Source organism: Nelumbo nucifera, chromosome 2, assembly GCF_055504915.1.
Source record: "Nelumbo nucifera cultivar China Antique chromosome 2, China Antique-T2T, whole genome shotgun sequence".
Taxonomy (NCBI): domain Eukaryota; kingdom Viridiplantae; phylum Streptophyta; class Magnoliopsida; order Proteales; family Nelumbonaceae; genus Nelumbo; species Nelumbo nucifera.
Genome location: NC_142650.1, coordinates 109,877,039 through 109,891,389, shown reverse-complemented (window position 1 = coordinate 109,891,389; position 14,351 = coordinate 109,877,039).

The window sequence follows — 14,351 nt, the reverse complement described above, 5'->3', positions numbered from 1 at the left end:
AACACCCCTTAAATAGTTAAGTTTGTTTGTTTTGGATCAATCTTTCAACATCTAAAATCCCCTATTTTTACAATTTTACCCCTAGAACAGACTAATTGATAATTTTGAATTCAATTTACAATATTTCATAAAAATAGTTTATTAAATTCAAAATAATATTGAAAATACAAATAAATAATTATTAATTAATAAAATAAAATAAAATGATGGGAAACTTCATCAGGCGAACCTTGCTTTCCGGAAGCCAAATTCGGGGAGGTCGATAGGCAACTTCATCAGGCCAACATTGAATGAAGATGATGCAGAGCAATGCAATAAACTACTGATAATACTGAAGAAATCAAAGAAGAACCGAATCTAATCTTTTCTCCACCTTAGAAAAGAGAAAAAAATGGAAAACAAAGCTTCCAACAAGCAAAAGACCGATGAGCTATCCTTGGAACGTAAGGAAACAGGGGACTTCACTAGTATTTCTTGTACATTCTCTACTCGTTCTCAAATTAGATAAGAAGAAGATTACAGAAGTCCGATAATCGTGACACGACAGAAAACACCATGGCAACAACCAAAAAAAAGAGAGGCCTTGATTCTTTGAAATCTTGGAATTGTTGCCTCCAAGTTCAAATTCCTATCTCCGACAATCAAAAAATAAACCAGATTCATTTTGAGCACACCTCCTGTGTTATATCTATACCCCCACCGATAAAACATTGATTAAACCACCATTAAAGGACCTTCCACTTTAACCCTTTTGTCAAAACATTGTTCAGTATACCCAAAAATCGTAGCTTTTCCCTACTTGTAGAACAAAGTTATTATGGTTTTTGTAGATCAATCTCCTCTCTGTCCTACTAGCCTATATCTCATCATTTTCAAAATCAATTTGGATTGTTAAGAGGGAAGACTCATCTGGTGAGAGAGCTCGGTGTTCCGAATGAAGATGATGAAGCGGCCAATGATGTAAGTAGCAGAGACGCCTATACCGGAGGATTTGGCCAGGGCAACTTATGAGTTCCCTCCGGATGGATCTATTCATCTACGGATCTATGAAGCAGAGGATGCAGAGAATACCGGGGAAGAAGAAAAAAGAAGAGAGAGGGGGGAGAGTGAGAGAAGCTTGTCACCATTGGTTCGTCGCTGTGTAGAGTGGAGAAAATGAACGTTTGAGGGTTTGTTCATTTCCTCTTAACTCTTATCTCTTAAGAGGAATCTTTTAACTTTAAGAGAAAATTGGTTGTTTGTTTCCTCTTATCTCTTATCTCTTAAAGTGCAATGATATAATTTTTTGTTTTCTAATCAAACTCTTGAAAAGATAAACAAAAACTCTCATATATGGTGTCAAAATAGATATTTAATAGTTTTTAGAATTCAGAACAACATTTTCTACATTCAGAGTTCAGAGGAAAGAAAAGTTCACCAATACCAATATATCTTTTAATGTAATTATTACACTTTCAGATATCAGGCTTTAGAGCAAACGAACATGCCCTAAATCCTTTTTTTCGAATTAAATGAGGGGCATAAGAGCATGGGTATTTTCGTCTTTCAATGTGGTCTAAAACACTTCTGACCACATTAAGTTAGTGGCTCAACTCATACAAGTTCAGATTTGTAAAGTATTATCAAATGCCACCTAAATCTTATATTTAAAGTATTAACTTCCATTAACATTTATTAAATCCTATTATTGACTAGAATTGCCCTATAGTTGAATTTGTCCCTCTATAATTGTGTGGTCACAAAATATAATTTTAACTATTACACTTCTCCTCATTTAATTTCCTCTCATTATTAAGTCTTATATTTAGGTTATTAACTCACATTCTTCCATTGAATCCTATATTAATTAGCCATATTAAAGAATAAGTGTAACAAACAATAATTGTTTTTACTGATAATAGAAATAAAATACATATTTAAAACAACCAAAAATGGAGTTATTTTCTTGTTTGGTGGTGAGTCAAAAAATGTTTCAACCCTTGAGGTCATAGTTAGATGATAATACAAATTTTAAAAATGAAAATACATAAAAGTATAAAAAATACAAAAAAAAAATTGTATAAAATTGAACACTTCTTCAATATCATATATTCATCATATTAAACAAAAATAAGTGTGATAAAAAAGACTAACTTTTATAGACAAAAATATGAAAAAGTTGTAGAAAATTTTGGAGAACATATTATTTACTATCACAATAAGGGGTACAACGAGTAGGTCCAAACTAAGCAACTTGAGTACGTTTAAATTGAGCCTGACCTAACTCAACATGACTTTTTGCAAGGGTTAGGTATGAGTGTTTGGGTGAAGGGTTTGGCTTGAGCCAAAAAACTTGGGCCTGACCTAAACTTGGGTCAGGCTTGGGTCAAGACCTTAGGTATCTTGAGTTCAAACCAAGCCTACTTGAAAAATAAATGCATATGTACTATATTTATAAAATAATATATTTTCTCTAATAATGTATACGTGTATATGTATAAAGCATGTAAACGTACATTTGTAAATGAAATTTATACATATTTTCAATTAATTACTCTTAAATTGGATCATAAAGCCCATTAAATGGTGGATACATAAAAACATATAAATAAATTCTTTTAAACCCAACCAACCCAACTAACCCACCCCACCCAACCTAAGTTGTTTAAGCTCAAGTTGGGCCTAGGTTGATAAACTTGGGCTTAATCTTGGATTGGATCAGACTGACCCGTCGAAGTTTCATCCCTATTTTTTAATCCTATTCTTGACAAGAATACCCCTATTGTTAAATTTGGTCATTCTCTAATTGTGAGGATACAAAATGTAATTTAAACTACTACATTTATCTTCATTCAATTCCCTTTTATTAAGCATTATGCTTCGTTATTAACTCTCATTCTTCCATTAAATCTAGGGGCGTCAACAATATCTGGTTATCCAATTTCGAATTTGAGATCCCAGATGATTGAATTGAATTTGCTTAATTCGAGTAATTTAATGGCCACATTCGAATACTTTTTCCTTACGGATTATTTTATCAAATCGAATTTGAATATATGATGATTTGACTCAATAAATATTCAATTTTTTTAAGATATAATTTTTGCGTGTAAAGTTGTGCCCAATTTCCTAGGTCATAAAACTACTCCTTTTGCATGTAAAGTTGTGTCCTCAAATGCAATTGATTACTGGTCTTGACAAGATTACATTTTCATTTATCAAAGCATTCCATCTATCGTCTCCTTCCCTTCTCAAGTTTGGCTTCAGTCAGGGCACGCTTTATGCGTGCACCATTCGCGCAAATGGAGGACGCACCATGTGTATTTTCTCCTATGTAACCATTAAGAGCGTGCAAAGCCAATAAACGGTGTTGATAGTAAGTTTTGTTAGAATTCATTCAAAAAACCACTCATTGTCGCCTCACACCGAACCCTGTTCTCTCCCGTTCTCTCCCTCTCCAACCGGTGGTGACTACAACTATCACTGGCGATTGTTAACACTGGTGACCGGAGGAATAACTCAGGTGTTGTTTTTTCTTTTAGTTTTTCTTCCCCAAAACATTGCATCATGTATTGCATTATTCTTAACTTTTGTTTCCCAAAACCTAAATTGTAGCTTCATCTTCTTTGTGTGGCAAACGGTGAACATCGATAATCAAGTATTGCATTTCCTTCCATTTGTTCAAAGTTAAAAATAATGCAATACATGTTGCAATGTTTTGGGGAAGAAAAACTGGAAAAAAAAAACAACACCTGAGTTTTTCCTTGAGTCGTCGATGTTAACAATCGTTGGTGATAGTTGTGGTCACCGCCGTTTGGAGAGGGAGAGAACGGGAGGGAACATGGTTCGGTGTGAGGCAGCAATGAGAAATTTTTTCAAATGAATCCTAATGGAGCTTACTATCAACACCATTTATTGGCTTCGCACGCTTTCAGCGGTTACACGGGAGAAAAGATGCGTGGCGTGTCCTTCGTTTGTGCGAACAGTGCACGCATAGAGTGTGCCCTAACTGAAGTCGAACTCTCCCTTCTCAAGCATTTTTCCTATTTCTTTGTTTTCCTACCTGCAACTGCTTTGTAAAAGAAAATTTGAGGAAGGCAACATGAGAATAAAAAAATCACAAAAGGGCTTCACATCGCTCAAACATCGGACGTTACAAATTCAACTTCTATTAGCTTGAGTGTTAGGGCAAGATCTTGACAAGTCTGTTGATGAGACGATAGAGTATTGGTTGCGAGTTAGGCAAGTTCAAAATGTGGGGCTCTTACTACGGTCTTGATGCTCCTATCCACAACCTTTCTAGTGAACCCGTCCATGCATGTGTTCTTGTTTGCCAACGCCGCCCTGAACGTTTCCCTCAACAAACTGCTCACTCTACTTCAACCATGATGATAGAGCTATCAAAAATCCACAGAATGAAGCTAAGGAGGCTGCGATAATGCAACACTTCGTTGAAACCATTGGAGACTCAATCAACGATTTGTAGAGGTCTGTGGCAGAGATAAGTCATTTGAGCCTCTTGGGGGCCCAACTTAGCCTTTAAGATAAGCAACATCCAGACATGGGCAAGTCATCATATAGTTCATTCTTTCCACGATGTTTAAAAAACCATAGGTCATAGATTCAGTAGAAACTTGTTTATCCTTCCCGTTCTCCCTCTATTCTCTCTCTACATTGCTTTTACCCCACAACCAAAAGATGTTTTTGTACAAACTTTTCATTTGGTCATTTGTTCTAGATTTTTATTGAGTTTATTGTTATCCTTTATTTCTTATTGTTTGTCTATCTTCATCATTCACATGGCATAGCATTATAGAGATTATTTCTTCCTCTAGTTTCAAAATTAGTATTTTTAGTGTAAATGCAAGGAATTAGCCGAATTCGAATCATATTGAATATTCAATTATATAATCAAATTTGAATTTGGTTTATAGTTTTAAATATTCATAGAATATTGAATCAAATTCGGTTACTTATTTTTGAAATTGAAATCAAATTCGAATATGGTTTTATTCGATTCAAATTCGCTCCATAGGTCTAATTGGACTACTATTTTCATTAAATAAAAATAAATAAATTTTATTAATTAGATCTACATCCAATACTTTTCACGATATAACATACATGCTTTTTAAAAGTTACTTAGAATGGAACTATTTTTTCATCATGGTGGAGAGTAAGCAATTCAACCATCTAGGTTGACCAATCAATAATGTCATAATTAAATAAAAAACTTTTAAAATAAAAAAAAATAACAAATATAGAAAATTTGGGCACATCTCTAATGTTTTATATATGGTAATCATTAAAGAAAAATAAGTTTGATAAATAACAATTATTCTCATTGATGTTGGAATAAAATACAAATTTAAAATCTATCTAAAAATGTGTCAAATGTGTCAACCCTTGATATCATAATTAAATAAAAATGAAAAAATAAAACACAAAACATTACATAATAATACAAAAATTTTGTAAATAACATTTAGGCACCTATCTATTATTTATATTAATCATATTAAAGAAAAATAAGTGTGATAAACAATAGTTGTTTTATTGATATTGGAACTAAATATAAAATTTAAAACCAACGTAAAAAATAAATTGTTTCCTAGTCAACAATTCACCCTTTTAGGTTATATGTGTCAACCCTTGGAAAAAGATAGATACTCTACGGAAAATATTTGGACATGTCTTCAATATTTTATATTAACCATATTAAAAATTAGACACAATAAACAAAAATTGCTTTTAAATTTTATTGATGATGTAAATAAAATACAAAATTCAAAACTAACCCAAAAGTAAAATTATTTTCCTTTTTGGTGGTAAATTAATTCAACATTTTAGGTCAAACATGTCAACCCATGAAGTTATAATTAAATAATAAAAATTTAAAAAGATAAAACACAAAATATACAAAAGATATATAAATTATTCAGAAAAAATTGGGCATATCTCTAATATTTTATATTAATGAACCATAATAACTGTGACAAATAAGAACAATTTTTATAGACATAGAAATGTAAAAATTGTAGAAAAGTTTGGAATATGTTATATACTATTATCATCATCATAAAAATGTGTCACATGCACACTTACTAGCCTATATATGTACTACTATTAAAAGTGTGAACAATAGTGTGTAACTTTTGTTTGACTAAAATATTCCATTTTCTTTTTAAATTTGGTCCCACTCTAATTGTAAGGATAAAAATGTAATTTGAACAAATACTTTTCTCCTAATTCAAATCCCTCTGATTTAGTCCTAAGTTTAAGGTATTAACATTCATTGAATCCTAATCTTGAGTAGAATACCCTTATTTTTCAATTTGGTATCTCTTTAATTGTAAGGGAACAAAATGCAATTTGAACTATTTCATTTCTCCTCATTCAATTCCCTTTCATTAAGTCTTACATTTAGGATATTAACTCTCATTCTTTCATTTAATCCTATGTTAATTAACCATATTAAAGAAAAATAAATGTGATAATTAAAGAATAATTGTTTTACTGATAATTGAAATAAAATACAAAGTTAAAGCCAACTCAAAAAATGGAATTGTTTTCCTATTTGGTAGCAAATCAACAATTCAACCTTTTGGATCAAATTCATTAATCCTAGGTATTATAATTAAATAATAATAATAATAATAATAATAATAATAATAATAATAATAATAATAATAATAATTAAAAAAGATACATGAAAACACTCAAAAATATGAAGGATATAAAAAACAATGTAGAAAACATTTGGGCACATCTCTAATATCATATATTCATCCTATTAAACAAAAAATAAGTGTGGTAAATATGAACAAGTAACAAGCCTTATGAATCTCAAGGTACAAACATGTTTCCTCATAACAGCCCTTTTATTTTTTCTATTAAAATTTATCATTACTCTTTTCTAATAAAATTATTCTTAATCTCTCATACTTCAATAGTCAATGTTTGAACCCCTTTTGTCCCTCTCTAATAAAACATGGGCAAATTTTAGATTGGTTGAATAGGGTTAAGGGCCAACCTAGACAAACCCTAAACATGAACCTTAACCTAGAACCAAACGGATGTCAAAAGCCAAATTTACCAACCCAAACCTAACTAAATTTCTATTCAGCCACATTCATATATGCATGGATTTGCTTACTAGAATACCCCGATTGTTGGAGGCTAATGCCAAATTCCATTCATTTGAACTAAACATGTAATTGCAATGTTTGAATATTTACATATAGGGATGGAAATTTTATGGGAATTTTTAGGTACCTAACCTGTCTTAACCCTAATAGGATCCATTTCTCAAAACCCTATAGGATTTAGGGCTATATTCAATTATAATATTGAATATATCGTTAAATATACCTTGCATATGTTTCATAAAAAATAATATACAGAGTAAAAAGGACTGGAAGAGAATTTAAAAACCTTTACCCTTGCCCTTATGTCCCATTATAAGAATCTTCTACCACACCATTATTACTTAAAATGGGCATCACATTTTTTGTATATAATGTTAAATTGGGTATAAAGTTCAAAGTATTGAAAACACAAAATATCAAAGAGGCAATTTAAATAAACATATCTGCATATGCTTTAGATACACATGGATGCAATGGGAAAATTAAGATATGAATGAATATGTGATGGGGATTCAATTATACACCAAAAGTATATAAATTATTTTTAATCTATAGCTATAATAACTCTAAATAAGGTATAGATACATAAGAAACACATATTTTAATAGTATAAGACTTTATGTAAGTGTAATTTCACCATAAAAATGTGAACTGTAAATTATAGGAATATCCTAAGGAAATATTGGAAAATGATAGAATAATTAAGATATACATGCATATATTAATAAACTAATATTATAAATCTCATAAAAATCATATAAAAGGTTACAAAATTTAAAGTATACTAAGTTTAATAAATAATGGTGATATATCAGTAGTAGTACAATTATATTCTCTTATCAAATTACCCAACAAAAAAAAAAATCTCTTAGTTTTTTTTTGTAACAATTCTCTTAAAATGGATAACTAGGACAATATAGGCAAAAGCATTCAAAACTAGTCTGATTATGGCTCCAGACCTAGGCATAACAAGAAATTTCAAACCTTGGTATTTGTAGATTAATTTTCTACACTTTAATACACATGAATGTAATATGACTATTTCAAGTAACCTAAGTACAAACCCTTCTAACCTAAAGATGTGACTCCTCTAGTTTAACCTAAAGAAGATAGGAGTAGCAAAGGTAAAGAGGCATTTCAGATTAGCAATCTCTTTCTTTTGGTAGGGAAATGGGTTGGACAATAGGTGGTAGCTCTCCCTTAAACCCCTAAACCCTTCCAATAGTGGTGAAGGTAGGACTTGACCCCTCTTTGCTACAACCATCCAAAGACTTTACTGTAACCTAATTAACACCTTCATATTTACAACCTCTTTAAAGAGCCTAAATAATGAGTAGATAGAGGATTCAAAAAAATTAAAAAGTAAAAAAAAAAAAAAAAGAATTGCTAAAGTAAGGACAACACCTTGGTATTGTTTAATTTTATGTATAGGTAACAAGTTGAGAGGAAATGATGATAAAGGGATATATCGGTGTATATAATTCCAATATGTAATATGTCCTTGCATTAATACGAGATTGAGTATTTATGCATGTTTCTATTAATTTGGAAGGTAAAGTTCCAAGTTCTAACTTTACCTAATGATCTGGTCATGTAACACAATCAGTGGTGTTAAACTAAGTGAATTTGAAGCAAATCAAATAATAATTAACCAATTAATTAGAACCTATGAATCCATGTTTGACTTGATTCCAAATTTCATAGCCATGATGCCCTTTATCAAATTAAGAAATTAATAACCTGTAATATAATTTTATTAGAAATAAATAAGTAACATTTTGTAATCTCATATATAATGTTATAATAGGTTTTGATATTTTTTTGAATAAAATCAAGATATATTCAAATTTGATTTGATAAAACAAATAAATCGTTTTGACAAACACCCCCTAAATAGTGCAAGTATAACATTTGAAACTAGTATTTATATTTGAACCACCATAGTTTGATTTGATAATTAAGAAATCAAACTTTCAAATGCTATTTACATCCCTAATTATAAGTACATCGTAGAACAAATGCATTGTAATAGTATATATGCTTGTGTATGAGTATGTGATCAAGTTAAAACAATTAACTTAATATTGTAAAAGCATTCTAGAGTATACATAAATACATAATATGCATGCATATGTGAATGAATAAATATGTCATAGAAAGTAGAATAGGCTTAGGTTGGTCAGGGCTCGGGTCAAGTTCATACCTGTTCAATATGTCAACCCAAGCTCAAACCAAGTTGAGGCCCAACTTAGAGCCTCCAAATCTTAATCCATAAAAAGGTTTGATCAGATTGGACTAGCTCAAGTTTAGGGTTGTTAATGGACCGGATATTGGTCCAACTCTATCTAGTCCAGCATGAGTCCATTACAAATGGACCAAATCCAATTCAATCTAATAAATATTTTGGACAAGACTAGTCCAATTCAATGTCTTATTGGACTGTTCAACCTCCTTAAATTGGTTTTAATTCAAATTGAGTCCAACCACCAGATATTGGTCCAACTCTATCTAGTCCAGCATGAGTCCATTACAAATGGACCAAATCCAATCCAATCTAATAAATATTTTGGACAAGACTAGTCCAATTCAATGTCTTATTGGACTGTTCAACCTCCTTAAATTGGTTTTAATTCAGATTGAGTCCAACCTAAACTTGGTCTACTGACACCCTTACTCTTATTTTTTTTCTCAATGGACTGGATATTAGTTTAGCCTAACTCAAAACCCTAAACCCTAAACCCACCCTCTCTCATTAAATCCTATATTTACTATATGCTAAATAAATGTGCTATGGACTTTTTATTTCCTAAAACACCCCTACTTTTGAATTTGGGCATTCTTTAACTATAAGGGTAGCAAATGTAATTTAAGTTATTACTTTTCACTTCATTCAATACTCTCTCGTTAAGTTGTTACTGCCCATTCTCCCTCCTTAATCCTTCATTCGAAGTTTTTTTCTACTAATTAAATCTATGCTCAATAATTGTAACAATACAAAACCTATATGTTCAATCCCAACATGAAAACAAAACTATTTGTTTATCCGTGAAATGGGTACATAGCTCAACTATCTAGGTCAAATGGGTTAATAAATCTCCTTGTAGTTAAATAAAAAAGGTTTAAAAATATATAAAAATAAAAAGCTACAAAAAGGCACATCTCTAAAATTATATATCTATCATGTTAAACAAAAAATAAGTATGATAAATAAGAAGTGTTTTTATTAATGATAGAAATAAAATAATACTAAATTTAAAACTGATCTAGAAACATGTTCCTATTCAAGCGGTGGATCAACGCTTCAACCTTTTAGCTTAAATTGGTCGCTCCACATTATCATAATTAAATAATAAATTAAAAAAATATAAAGACAAATTATTAAAAAATACAAAAAATCATAGAAAATATTTTTGCATATTCTAGTATTATGTATTCATCATATTGAACAAAAAATAGTGTGATAAATATATGTTATTTTCATTAATGATGGAAATAGAATAAAAGTTTAGCCCAACTCAAAATGTTTAGGCCTCAATTTGAGTTTGAACCAACCCAACTTGCAATTTTACACAAACTGGCTTAGATTTTTGGTCCTCAAACTGGACCTAGACCTGAGCCCAAAAGTTTGGGCTCTTCTATTTTTTGAGTTGCGTCCAAGCCTAGCCTAAGGTACATATTTGCATACATGTGTACACATTCACATACATTTATGTCAAATTTTATTAGCATATAGATGATCGATTCATCCAAACCTAAGCCCAACCCAAGTGCATCAAATTCAATGTGGGTTGGACCTACGTTGGATAGATCAAGTTTGATGTTGGGCTCAAGCCTTAGCCCAAATGCATAGGGTTAGACTTAGGTTGAACACTAACTCAACCCGACCTGTACAACTTATACTCTAACAACCATCGATCCAATCATTTACATAAAATGGGCCAAACAATGATGTCATAATTAAATAATACAAATAAATGAAATAAATAAAATTATAAAAACCATATAGAAATTTTATAAACAAAATTGCCATTTCTCAAATGCTATAAATTTGACATATTAAAAAAAGATATAAGTGTGATAAACAAGAACTGTTTTTGTAATTAATTATGTTGGAAATTTAAATTTTCCTAAAAAATTATTTTCTTTTTGAAGTCAATTAGGTCAACACATGATGTCATAATAAAACTCAAAAATAGATAAAAATAAAAATTATAGATAATTCAAAATTTTGTCAAAAAAGCATGTACATCTCATATTATATGTTTATCATATTAAACAAAAATAAATATGATAAATAACAAGTATTTTTGGCTAAAAACCCTATTTTTAGCTGTATGGGTAGAAATTGTAATTTAAATTATTATTACTTTCTACTTTGTTCAATTCCTTATCATTAAGGTGTTAACTATCATTCCCTCTCTCTTGAGATACTTTAATTGAAATATTTTTGTTTTTCACCAATAATTCTACTAATAAAATTTGCATCCAATAATATTAATAATATAAAACTTGTGTCCAAAACCAACACTAAAAATAAACCACCCTTTTATCTAGGTGAAGGGAAAGTAGTTCATCCATGAGCCATCCACATCAAATGGATCAATGAATGGTATCAAAGTTAAATTAAAAAAAAACAAAAAAAATAAAAATATAAGTACTATAAAATTACAAAATTTTGTTAAAAGTTTAAACACATTATAATATTATTTATTTATCATATTAAAAACAATAAATATGATAAGTAAGATGTATTTTTATTAATGATTGGAATGAATACAAGATTTAAAACTAACCCAAAAATGAAATTATTTTTCTATTTAACTAGTGAGTCAATTGTTCAACCTTCAAGTCAAATAGGTCAACCCATGATGTCATAATTAAATAATAAATTTAAAATACAGAAAAAAACTTATTAAAATATAGAAATTTTGTAAAAAAACATTTGGGTGCATCTCTAGTATTATGTATTCATAATATTAAACAAAATTAAGTGTGATAAATAAAAATTATTTCCATTAATGACAAAAATAGTATAAAAATGTAAAGCAACTTAAATAGAAAACTTTTTCTTTTCATTTGATTAGTAGTCAATGGTCCATAAGGATGCAAATTGGGTGGACTTAACTCGAGCCCGAACATATCCATCTTAGACTTTTAAACAAGTTGTATGCTTGGATTTTTTGTTATCAAGATGGACTTAGGCCTAGGCGCAAAAGTTTGGGCTTTCTATTTTATAGGTTGGACCCAATCCTAACCATTAGGTAGCCCAAATTCGGCTTGATTATATGTACATATATAGACACATATTAACATACATGCATTCATATAAAATTATACACAAACATTTATGCCAAATTTTGTTACGGGGTTAATTAACAAACCCAAGTGCATCAAATTTTAGTATGGGTTTGACCTAGCTAGGTTGCATAAATCAAGCTTGACTTAGGTCTTGAGCTTTATGCCCAACGCATAGGGTTGGGCTTGGATTAAGTTTAAATTCAACCCAACGTACTTGGCTTGCACCATAATGATCTAATCGTTTGGGAAAAATGGGTCAACTAATGATATTTTAATCAAATTATAAAAATTAAAAAATAGATAAAAATACAAAAGATTAAAAAATAAAATTTATAGAACTTCTAACAAATCTTAAACATTATCAATTTTTCATATAAAATAAATAGAAGTTTGATAAAGAAGAATTATTTTTAGAATTAATTATGGAAATGGAATAGAAAATTTAAAGTTTTCCAAAAATAAGATCACTTTTTCAAGTCAATTGGGTTAACACATGATGTCATAATTATATAATAAAAATTTAAAATAAATAGAAATAAAAATATAAAAAAACAAAAATGTGCATCTCTAAGGATATATATTTATTCATTGACCTATGCATGCAGATTTATCACTTTTCAAAAGCCAATTTAGGTGGTGTTCAATTATTTACAATCTCCAATTATGTATCAATAACTCACAAACTTTGTAAATAAGTAAATAGTTCTCAAATATAATCAGGTAAAATTTCACTTAATTCAAAAAATAAAAGAAAGAAGGAAAAAAGAATGAAAACAAGAAATGAATGAAAAAAGAAAGAATGAAACACAAATTTTATGTAGTTCAAGAATTATTGTATTTATCTTTACTAATAAAGGGTTATGTTGTATTTATCTACATTACTTCATCACAATCTTCACTATTTAATGGGAATCACGTTTAGAGTAAAACAGAGTTTGCTAGTTCTACTTGAATTTTGTAACAAATGAAATGACCAAACCAAGATTGTATGAACCAATTCCTACCATCCTTACACAACAACAAGATCTATCCACCTTTCATTTAATACATATAAGTATCCACTGACTGAATTCCGATAAGTAAATTTGAGCATCCACCAAGTAATGTTTCCCTCACCCTTCATAACTAATAACTTCACTTCTATTCCTGAAGACTTTTACTTCTTTAGTTTTGTTATTTTCTCCATCGTTAGAAATTTTTTCTTCCTTTTATTTGCTTCTTAGGCAACATTAGATAGTTTATAACTGGGGTCGATGTCAATTTGGAACAATTTCTTTTCTATCACCCAAACAATATATATACCTACCTCTGTGTCTCCTTATTGCATCCAATAATGCCACTAGCATCACTTTCTTTTTTTCTTCCACTTGTTGTGGTGGATTCTCTTTTGCTTGTTTTAGTAGTAGAGGAAGAGATTGTAATATACTTGTAAGAATAGTAGTGACATTATTACATCAATCGACATCATCTTTTTTGCCCCCCCTCTCCCTATCTTCTCCCCCAACTCCTGCATTTTCTTATTCATCTCTTCATTTTCTATTTCAACCGGCTATTGCAGTATATTCAAGGGATTAACTTTTTTTTTATCATACTCACATCTCTCACTCTTGTTGGAGAACCTTTCCTCCACTCACTTAGACATTATTTTCATAAAGAAGCTTTTCCTTCACTAACTCTTGGATTTTTTGAACTATTTTAATCATATTGGTCTTGTTTATATTGTCTTTTTAACTTGCATTGTATCAAAAATTAAAACATAAATGTTGATATTGAATAGTTTTGGTAATACTATAGACTTAGAACACAACTTAAGTATATATATAATGATAGCGGGGACGGGGATGGGGAAATTTTCATCCCTGTTAGCGGGGATAGGGCGATCACTTCCCGCCTTACAGGGACCTCGGTTCTCGTTCGTGGGATCCC